Raw genomic sequence first — 7,882 nt, 5'->3', positions numbered from 1 at the left:
GGCGCTGGGTTTGAAATATGTCCGCGTTAAGTGAGTCTGGGAGCTGATTGAGAAGCAACAGAGCTAATCAGATTTAACTTATCCTACCTGCGGGTTGTGTGGATATAGAGGAGCCGGTTTCGGGGTTATAAAAAAGGAGGTATACTGGTATGGGGATATATTATGGCCCTCAGAAGATATAAAGCCAAATGAGGCATCCATCACCATAATGGAAGTGGGTTTGCAGCATGGGTAATTACACCTCACACACTCATGGTCCAGGCTTTGGAATATCGGTGTAGTGACTGTGTGGTGAGTGAGATACTACAGCATGGTCCTAAACCTGAGTGGTGGGTGGAGATAACCTTATAGTGTCTACTGTAGTGGTGGGGGAGATACCTAACAAGCTGTCCTACTGTAGTGGGTGAGGAGATACCTATCAGATTGTCTAACTGTGTGGGTGGGGAGATGACCTAACATAGCCTGTTCCTACTATCATGTGGTGTGGGCGAGATATACCCTACAAACTGTCGTGAGATTTTCCCTCAATCGATGTGGGGTTGCCCGGCCCCCCCAGAACGATATCCATTACTTATCAACCGCCCTGTTGCCCCTCCCTGGCTCTTACCTTACGACTTCCATACATGTGGTGGTCCCTGGGCTGAGACTACTTAGATTATTTTCCTATCATTGCTGTCTATATAGGGTGGTGGGGAGATTCCTACAGCTGTCTACTATAGTGGTGGGGAGATACCTACAGCTGTCTACTGTAGTGGTGGGGAGATACCTACAGCTGTCTACTATAGTGGTGGGGAGATACCTACAGCTGTCTACTATAGTGGTGAGGAGAATACCTACAGCTGTCTACTATAGTGGTGGGGAGATACCTACAGCTGTCTACATAGTGGTGGGGAGATACCTACAGCTGTCTACTGTAGTGGTGGGGAGATACTACAGCTGTCTACTGTTAGTGGTTGGGGAGATACCTACAGCTGTCTACTGTAGTGGTGGGAGATACTACAGTCTACTGTAGTGGTGAGGAGATACCTACAGCTGTTACTGTAGTGGTGGGGAGATACTACAGCTGTCTACTATAGTGGGTGGGGAGATACCTACAGCTGTCTACTGTAGTGGTGAGGAGATACCTACAGCTGTCTACTGTAGTGGTGGGGAGATACCTACAGCTGTCTACTGTAGTGGTGGGAGATACCTACAGCTGTCTACTGTAAGTGGTGGGGAGATACCTACGCTGGTCTACTATAGTGGTGGGGAGATACCTACAGCTGTCTACTGTAGTGGTGGGGAGATACTACAGCTGTCTACTGTAGTGGTGGGGAGATACCTACAGCTGTCTACTGTAGTGGTGGGGAGATACCCTACAGCTGTCTACTATAGTGGTGGGGAGATACCTACAGCTGTCTACTAAGTGGTGGGGAGATACCTACAGCTGTTACTATAGTGGTGGGAGATACTACAGCTGTCTACTATAGTGGTGGGGAGATACCTACAGCTGTCTACTATAGTGGTGGGGAGATACCTACAGCTGTCTACTGTAGTGGTGGGGAGATACCCTACAGCTGTGGAACCTAATATAGCTGCTGAATTGGAAGAAGAGTTCTCTGTAGAAGAGATTGTGTTGGCAATTAAATATATACCGTGTGGTAAATCCTCTGGGCCCGATGGATTTCAGAGTGAATTCAAAAAATAATTTTCAGATCAACTTTGTCCTCTCTTGCTTTCCGTATTTAAGGAGTCCTTCTCCTCGAACTCTTTACCCTCAACAATGAGACAGGAATGTACTGTATTTCACTTATTCTGAAAAAAGGACAATTTCCTTATTAAAATGCTTGCCCGCCATTTTGAGTCGGTCAATCAATCAATCAATCAAATGTATTTATAAAGCCCTTCTTACATCAGCTGATATCTCAAAGTGCTGTACAGAAACCCAGCCTAAACCCCCAAACAGCAAGCAATGCTGTCAGGTCCCTAGGAAGTCAGTCCTTCTCTCCACTATCTCTACAGCTCAAACTAGTTTCATTAAAAATAATCATAATTTTTTTCAACATCGGACGTCTTTATAGTATACCTTATAACCCCTCTTCATCTGACACTCCAGAGATATTGTTATCACTTGATGCTGAGAAGGCGTTTGATCGTGTGTAGTGGGATCATCTTTTCTATACTCTCAAACAATTTGGATTTGGTCCCAATTTTATATCCTGGATCAACGTCCTTTACTCCTCTCCTGTGGCTGCAGTGCGGACAAATAATAACCTTTCATTCTATCTCCAACAAATATAAATGAAACAACGTGTTCATCACTATTCATGTTTATTGCTTTGAACTGAGCAAATTGAAGGACACATTTTACATACAGTATTTTATGGAAATGATACATGAGCCCCATTGAACACAAATTATGGCCAGTCTACACACCACATGAGGGATAGAGTATTACTGTGTGTGTGTGTTCCAAATGTATTTCTTGCACTTGATGCATGTGTACTGTGTTTTCTGTGTTCACACACATCGCTTCTTCTTGTTGCTGTCACGCCCTGGCCTTAGTATTCTTTGTTTCCTTTATTATTTTAGTTAGGTCAGGGTGTGACATGGGGAATGTATGTGTTTTTGTATTGTCTAGGGTGGTTGTGTGGTTTAGGGGGTTAAGTAGAGTAGATGGGTTTGTGTTTAATATAGGTGTCTAGCTATGTCTATGGTTGCCTGAATGGTTCTCAATCAGAGACAGATGTCATTAATTGTCTCTGATTGGGAGCCATATTTAAGACAGCCATAGGCACTAGGTTAATGTGGGTAATTGTCTATGTTGTACGTWTGTAGCTTGTGTGTGCACTTACGTCTATAGCTTCACGATCGTTTGTTGTTTTGTTTCAGTTTGTTAAGGTGTTCGTTACGTGTTTTTCCTTTCTCTAAAATAAAAGAGAATGTATTTTGCACACGCTGCGCCTTGGTCCACTCTCTCTCAGCAAGACGAACGTGACAGTTGCTACCGGCTGCAATCTAGAATGATGAAAACACTTAGTTCAGCAATTTTACTAATATCTCACTCACATATATAGTTACAGCAGACCAAGGTAGGAGAGTCAGACACACTTACATGCAACAACATCACTCACACTTACTTCCGGTATTGGAGTTGTTGGTTCTGTGGGTTGGGAGGATGGGGCACCTGCATCCTCCTAAATCCTCCTCACGATGGCTGTAGAAGCTGGGGTCCTTGGGATATGTTGCCTCCTCTGGATTTGAGGTCTTACCAACGTCTTGCCCAGCTCCTCGAGAAAGAGDCGTCTCCTCTGGAGCTTCCCTCTGTTCCAATCTGGGTTCAACGCCATRCAGYTGACAAARGTGTTGTACMCCGAGATGTCCAAGATGTTGAAGAATATCACAAGTGGCCAGCGAAGGGTTCTTCTTTTGCACATATAGCCAGTCACCAGCTTGTCTAAATTGTKCACTCCTCCTTTTGTGGCATTGTAATCCATTATGATTTCTGTTTTTTGATGTTCCTGGCCACAGATTCTCCCATCCATGTGCAGTGTGCTCATGGGTACCACAGCTTTGCCTTTCTTTGGCACGTAGGACACTGGGGACGTGTCGGCCGTGAGCACCAACTTAGAGGAATTGATATGCCTGTTCTGTATATTCAACAGCTGAGGTGGAAGCTCTGGCTTGTTTTTTCGTACTGTTCCTACCATCGTCAGCTTCCTCTTGAGGAGCTCCTGTCCCAGCTTGTGCGAAGTAAAAAAGTTATCGCATGTGATGTTGTGGCCACGGAGTCCCTGTGTCNCACTCCTCCTTTTGTGGCATTGTAATCCATTATGATTTCTGTTTTTTGATGTTCCTGGCCACAGATTCTCCCATCCATGTGCAGTGTGCTCATGGGTACCACAGCTTTGCCTTTCTTTGGCACGTAGGACACTGGGGACGTGTCGGCCGTGAGCACCAACTTAGAGGAATTGATATGCCTGTTCTGTATATTCAACAGCTGAGGTGGAAGCTCTGGCTTGTTTTTTCGTACTGTTCCTACCATCGTCAGCTTCCTCTTGAGGAGCTCCTGTCCCAGCTTGTGCGAAGTAAAAAAGTTATCGCATGTGATGTTGTGGCCACGGAGTCCCTGTGTCACYTCCAGGACAACCTGCATCCCTTGGTTCTTCTAAGGGCCTCCTCCATCTGGCTTCCCCATATACACTTGCAAGTTCCACGCATATGATGAAGTAGAATCACAGGCAGCCCGATCTTGATTCTATATTTTGTGGGTTTAGACGGTATGTACTGCCTGAAGGGGCAGCGGCCCSTAAATGGCAAAAGCTTCTCATCAACAGTAACGTTGGGCCCAGGGTTGTAAAACAGGAGAAGGCGGCCCACCCACTTGTCCCACACTGACCTGATTGCAGCTAGCTGGTCTCTCTGCACTGACCTGATTACAGCTAGCTTGTCTCTCTGCACTGACCTGATTGCAGCTAGCTGTCTCTCTGCACTGACCTGATTGCAGCTAGCTTGTCTCTCTGCACTGACCTGATTGCAGCTAGCTGTCTCTCTGCACTGACCTGATTGCAGCTAGCTGGTCTCTCTGCACTGACCTGATTGCAGCTAGCTTGTCTCTCTGCCGCCGAGCTGGTCTGGTGTCTCGGGTATCGAAGCGGATTATCCTGAAAATAATGAGGAAGTTTTCCAGAGACATTGTTGCACGGAAAAGTTCTCTGCCAGTTTCTTCATCCTACAGGGATTCTGTGGATTCCCCATTGMATCTGAAAACACCAGCAAGGATAAGAACCCCAAAGTATGTATGTAAATGAGTTTGGTCCATCTCCTTCCATCTCTCTCCAAAAACACACTTTCCCTCCAGATTAGTGCAGTCCAGAATGATTTTCTGGATGGTGTCTGGGATGAACAGTTCAAAAGAAGACTATATGTCCTGCACATGAGTAATCGCCATCCGCGTCGGCCCTGGTTGTATCCTTATCACATTGGCAGCCATGCGGGGTGGCTCATTCCTTGGGCAAGAAGAGCATTCAATTTCACAATTGTTTGACATCCATATTTCTCCTCTTGCAGGCTGCAGATTTGCTGGTTGCTGATGGGCTGGTCCTGGGGGTGGCTGAGGGTCAATCTCATCCTCTTTTTCCAACTCACTGTCAGACTCCCAATTGACAGACACGATCCTGATATTCAGAAAATCCTTTATCTTTCAAAGTGGAAGACGCTCCTGCCACACTAGCTTCTCTCTCTGCAAAAATTATTTCTAAGGCCCTCTGAGCAGAGATTATTTATGCCATACTGATTGATTGTGGTAAGGAGCCACACATGCAAAGCTATTTATTTGTTGTGTACCTCCCCCAATTTGCACCTGGCTGGTGTAGAGTGTGGGAAACCACTGCATTTTTTACAATGTATCGAAATAATGTGTCAAAATAATGTACTGTAATAACATTGTGCAGGTTCCCGCAAGACATTGTGTAGTTTCACACACCACAAAGGGTAAAGAGCACGAGAAAAGCGTGAGACAGGCAGGGAGACAGACAGGTTCTTGGTGCTATATTGAAACAGCAAGCCCAGGGAGGAGGAAGACAGAGTGAATGTGGACAGTGGACCACGAACACCACATTGTCACACCCTGATRTGGTTCACCTGTCCTTGTGATTGTCTCCACCTCTCCAGGTGTCGCTTATTATTCCCCGATGTATATATCCCTGTGTTTCCTGTCTCCCTGTGCCAGTTCGTCTTGTTTGCCAAGTCAACCAGCGTTTTTCCTTGCTCCTATTTTTCCCCGGTCTCTGTTTGTTTCTAGTCCTCCTGGTTTCGACCCTTGCCTGTCCTGACTCCGAACCCGCCTGCCTGACCACTCTGCCTGTTCTGACTACCAGCCTGCCTATCCCCTTGTACTGTTTTGGACTCGGATCTGGTTTCTGACCCCTGCCTGGCCTGACCTCGAGACTGCCTGTCGTCTGGTACTGTTCGGACTCTGACCTGGTTTATGAACTCTCGCCCGTCACTGACCTCCCTTTGTTATAATAAATATCGGCGCTCTACCATCTGCCTCCTGTGTCTGCATTTGGGTCTCGCCTTGTGCCCTTATACACATACAGTATGTAATATAAATGTGTAGGGGGGTGCACAGTGTGCTTATTTTACATGTTCTTCACAGCAAATCAGCCAAGGCCAATGAGTCTCAGGTTGKAAAAAAATTATTAATTGTATCACTTTTATTTTAGTTAACATTGAAAATGGGTCCCACAGACCCAAACACCACACAAGGGTTAAATAACCATACATTCTCTCTATCATTATTAGACAAGGTGTTTCCTATCTGATCTGGAAATGGGATCTCCTTACTGAACTACATTGATATGGGTTTTGCATCTTTRGAACAGTTAAGTACAAAAGGCAAATATTCCTACATCCCATTTCTTTAGGTACCTACAACTGCGTAGTTTTGTATCTTAAATACTGTAGCCACTTCCCATCACGCCAACTTACCTATACCTGTATAGTTAACCATTATATCAAAAGCGACATAAGCTTAGTCTATACGTTATTAAACTCCCACAATCTGGAATCCCTGAATTTGCTTAAGAACCAATAGGAAGAGGATTTAGGTGAACAACTTTCAGATTAAATTGGCAGAGTATGCTTCAGAGAATACATTCTTCATCTATATGTCTAAGACATGTTGCAGTTCAATTTAAAATAGTTCATCGGCTGCATTGATCAAAGGCAAAATGATCCGAGATTAGACCAGAACTAGATCCCACTTGTGACTGATGTAAGCAGGCTCCTGCTACTTTATTGCCATGTGTTGGACATGCCCGAAATTGACAGATTTCTGGATATACATTTTTGAGACGTTTTCTACGATACTGAAGAGACCTATAGAACCTTCTGCCTTTATTGCATTATTCAGAGTGGCACCACAGGAGGCCCCTTTAAACAGTTCTATGGAGTGGCACCACAGGACCCCCTTCTAAAAGTTCTATGGAGTGGCACCACAGGAGCCCTCTAAACAGTTCTATGGAGTGGCACCACAGGAGCCCCTCTAAACAGTTCTATGGAGTGGCACCACAGGAGGCCCCTCTAAACAGTTATGGAGGGCACACAGGAGCCCTCTAAACAGTTTATGGAGTGGCACCACAGGAGGCCCCTCTAAACAGTTCTATGGAGTGGCACCACAGGAGGCCCCTCTAAACAGTTTATGGAGTGGCACCACAGAGCCCCTCTAAACAGTTCTATGGAGTGGCACCACAGGAGCCCCTCTAAACAGTTCTATGGATGGCACCACAGGAGCCCCTCTAAACAGTTCTATGGAGTGGCACCACAGGAGGCCCCTCTAAACAGTTTATGGAGTGGCACCACACTCCTAAACTTTTATGGAGTGGCACCACAGGAGGCCCCTCTAAACAGTTCTATGGAGTGGCACCACGAGGCCCCTCTAAACAGTTCTATGGAGTGGCACCACAGGAGCCCCTCTAAACAGTTCTATTGAGGTGGCACCACAGGAGGCCCTCTAAACAGTTCTATGGAGTGGCACCACAGGAAGCCCCTCTAAACAGTTCTATGGAGTGGCACCACAGGAGCCCCTCTAAACAGTTATGGAGTGGCACCACAGGAGGCCCCTCTAAACAGTTCTATGGAGTGGCACCACAGGAAGCCCCTCTAAACAGTTCTATGGAGTGGCACCCACAGGGAAGCCCCTCTAAACATTCTATGGAGTGGCACACAGGTAGGGGATCCGTGTGTATTCTGTTGGAAGCATGGGGAGGTTGGGTGGTTGATTTGGAGGGGATCCGTGTGTATTCTGTTGGAGCATGGTTGGGGTGGGTTTGTTTTGTAGGGATCCGTGTGTATTCTGTTGGAGCATGGAGGTGGGGTGGGTTTGATTTGGTAGGGGATC

General features: G+C 46.1%; 1 pseudogene; it reads right to left on the bottom strand.

Annotated features, from left to right (window-relative positions):
• Nucleotides 1-3,080: 3,080 nt before the first annotated feature.
• LOC139023194 (piggyBac transposable element-derived protein 4-like) lies at nt 3,081-4,972 on the bottom strand (annotated as a pseudogene).
• Between the last annotated feature and the right edge of the window lie 2,910 nt (nt 4,973-7,882).

The sequence above is a fragment of the Salvelinus sp. IW2-2015 genome, linkage group LG28, assembly GCF_002910315.2.
Source record: "Salvelinus sp. IW2-2015 linkage group LG28, ASM291031v2, whole genome shotgun sequence".
NCBI lineage: Eukaryota > Metazoa > Chordata > Actinopteri > Salmoniformes > Salmonidae > Salvelinus > Salvelinus sp. IW2-2015.
The sequence above is the reverse complement of the archived record's forward strand: the minus strand, read 5'-3'. Positions and strand labels throughout refer to the sequence as shown.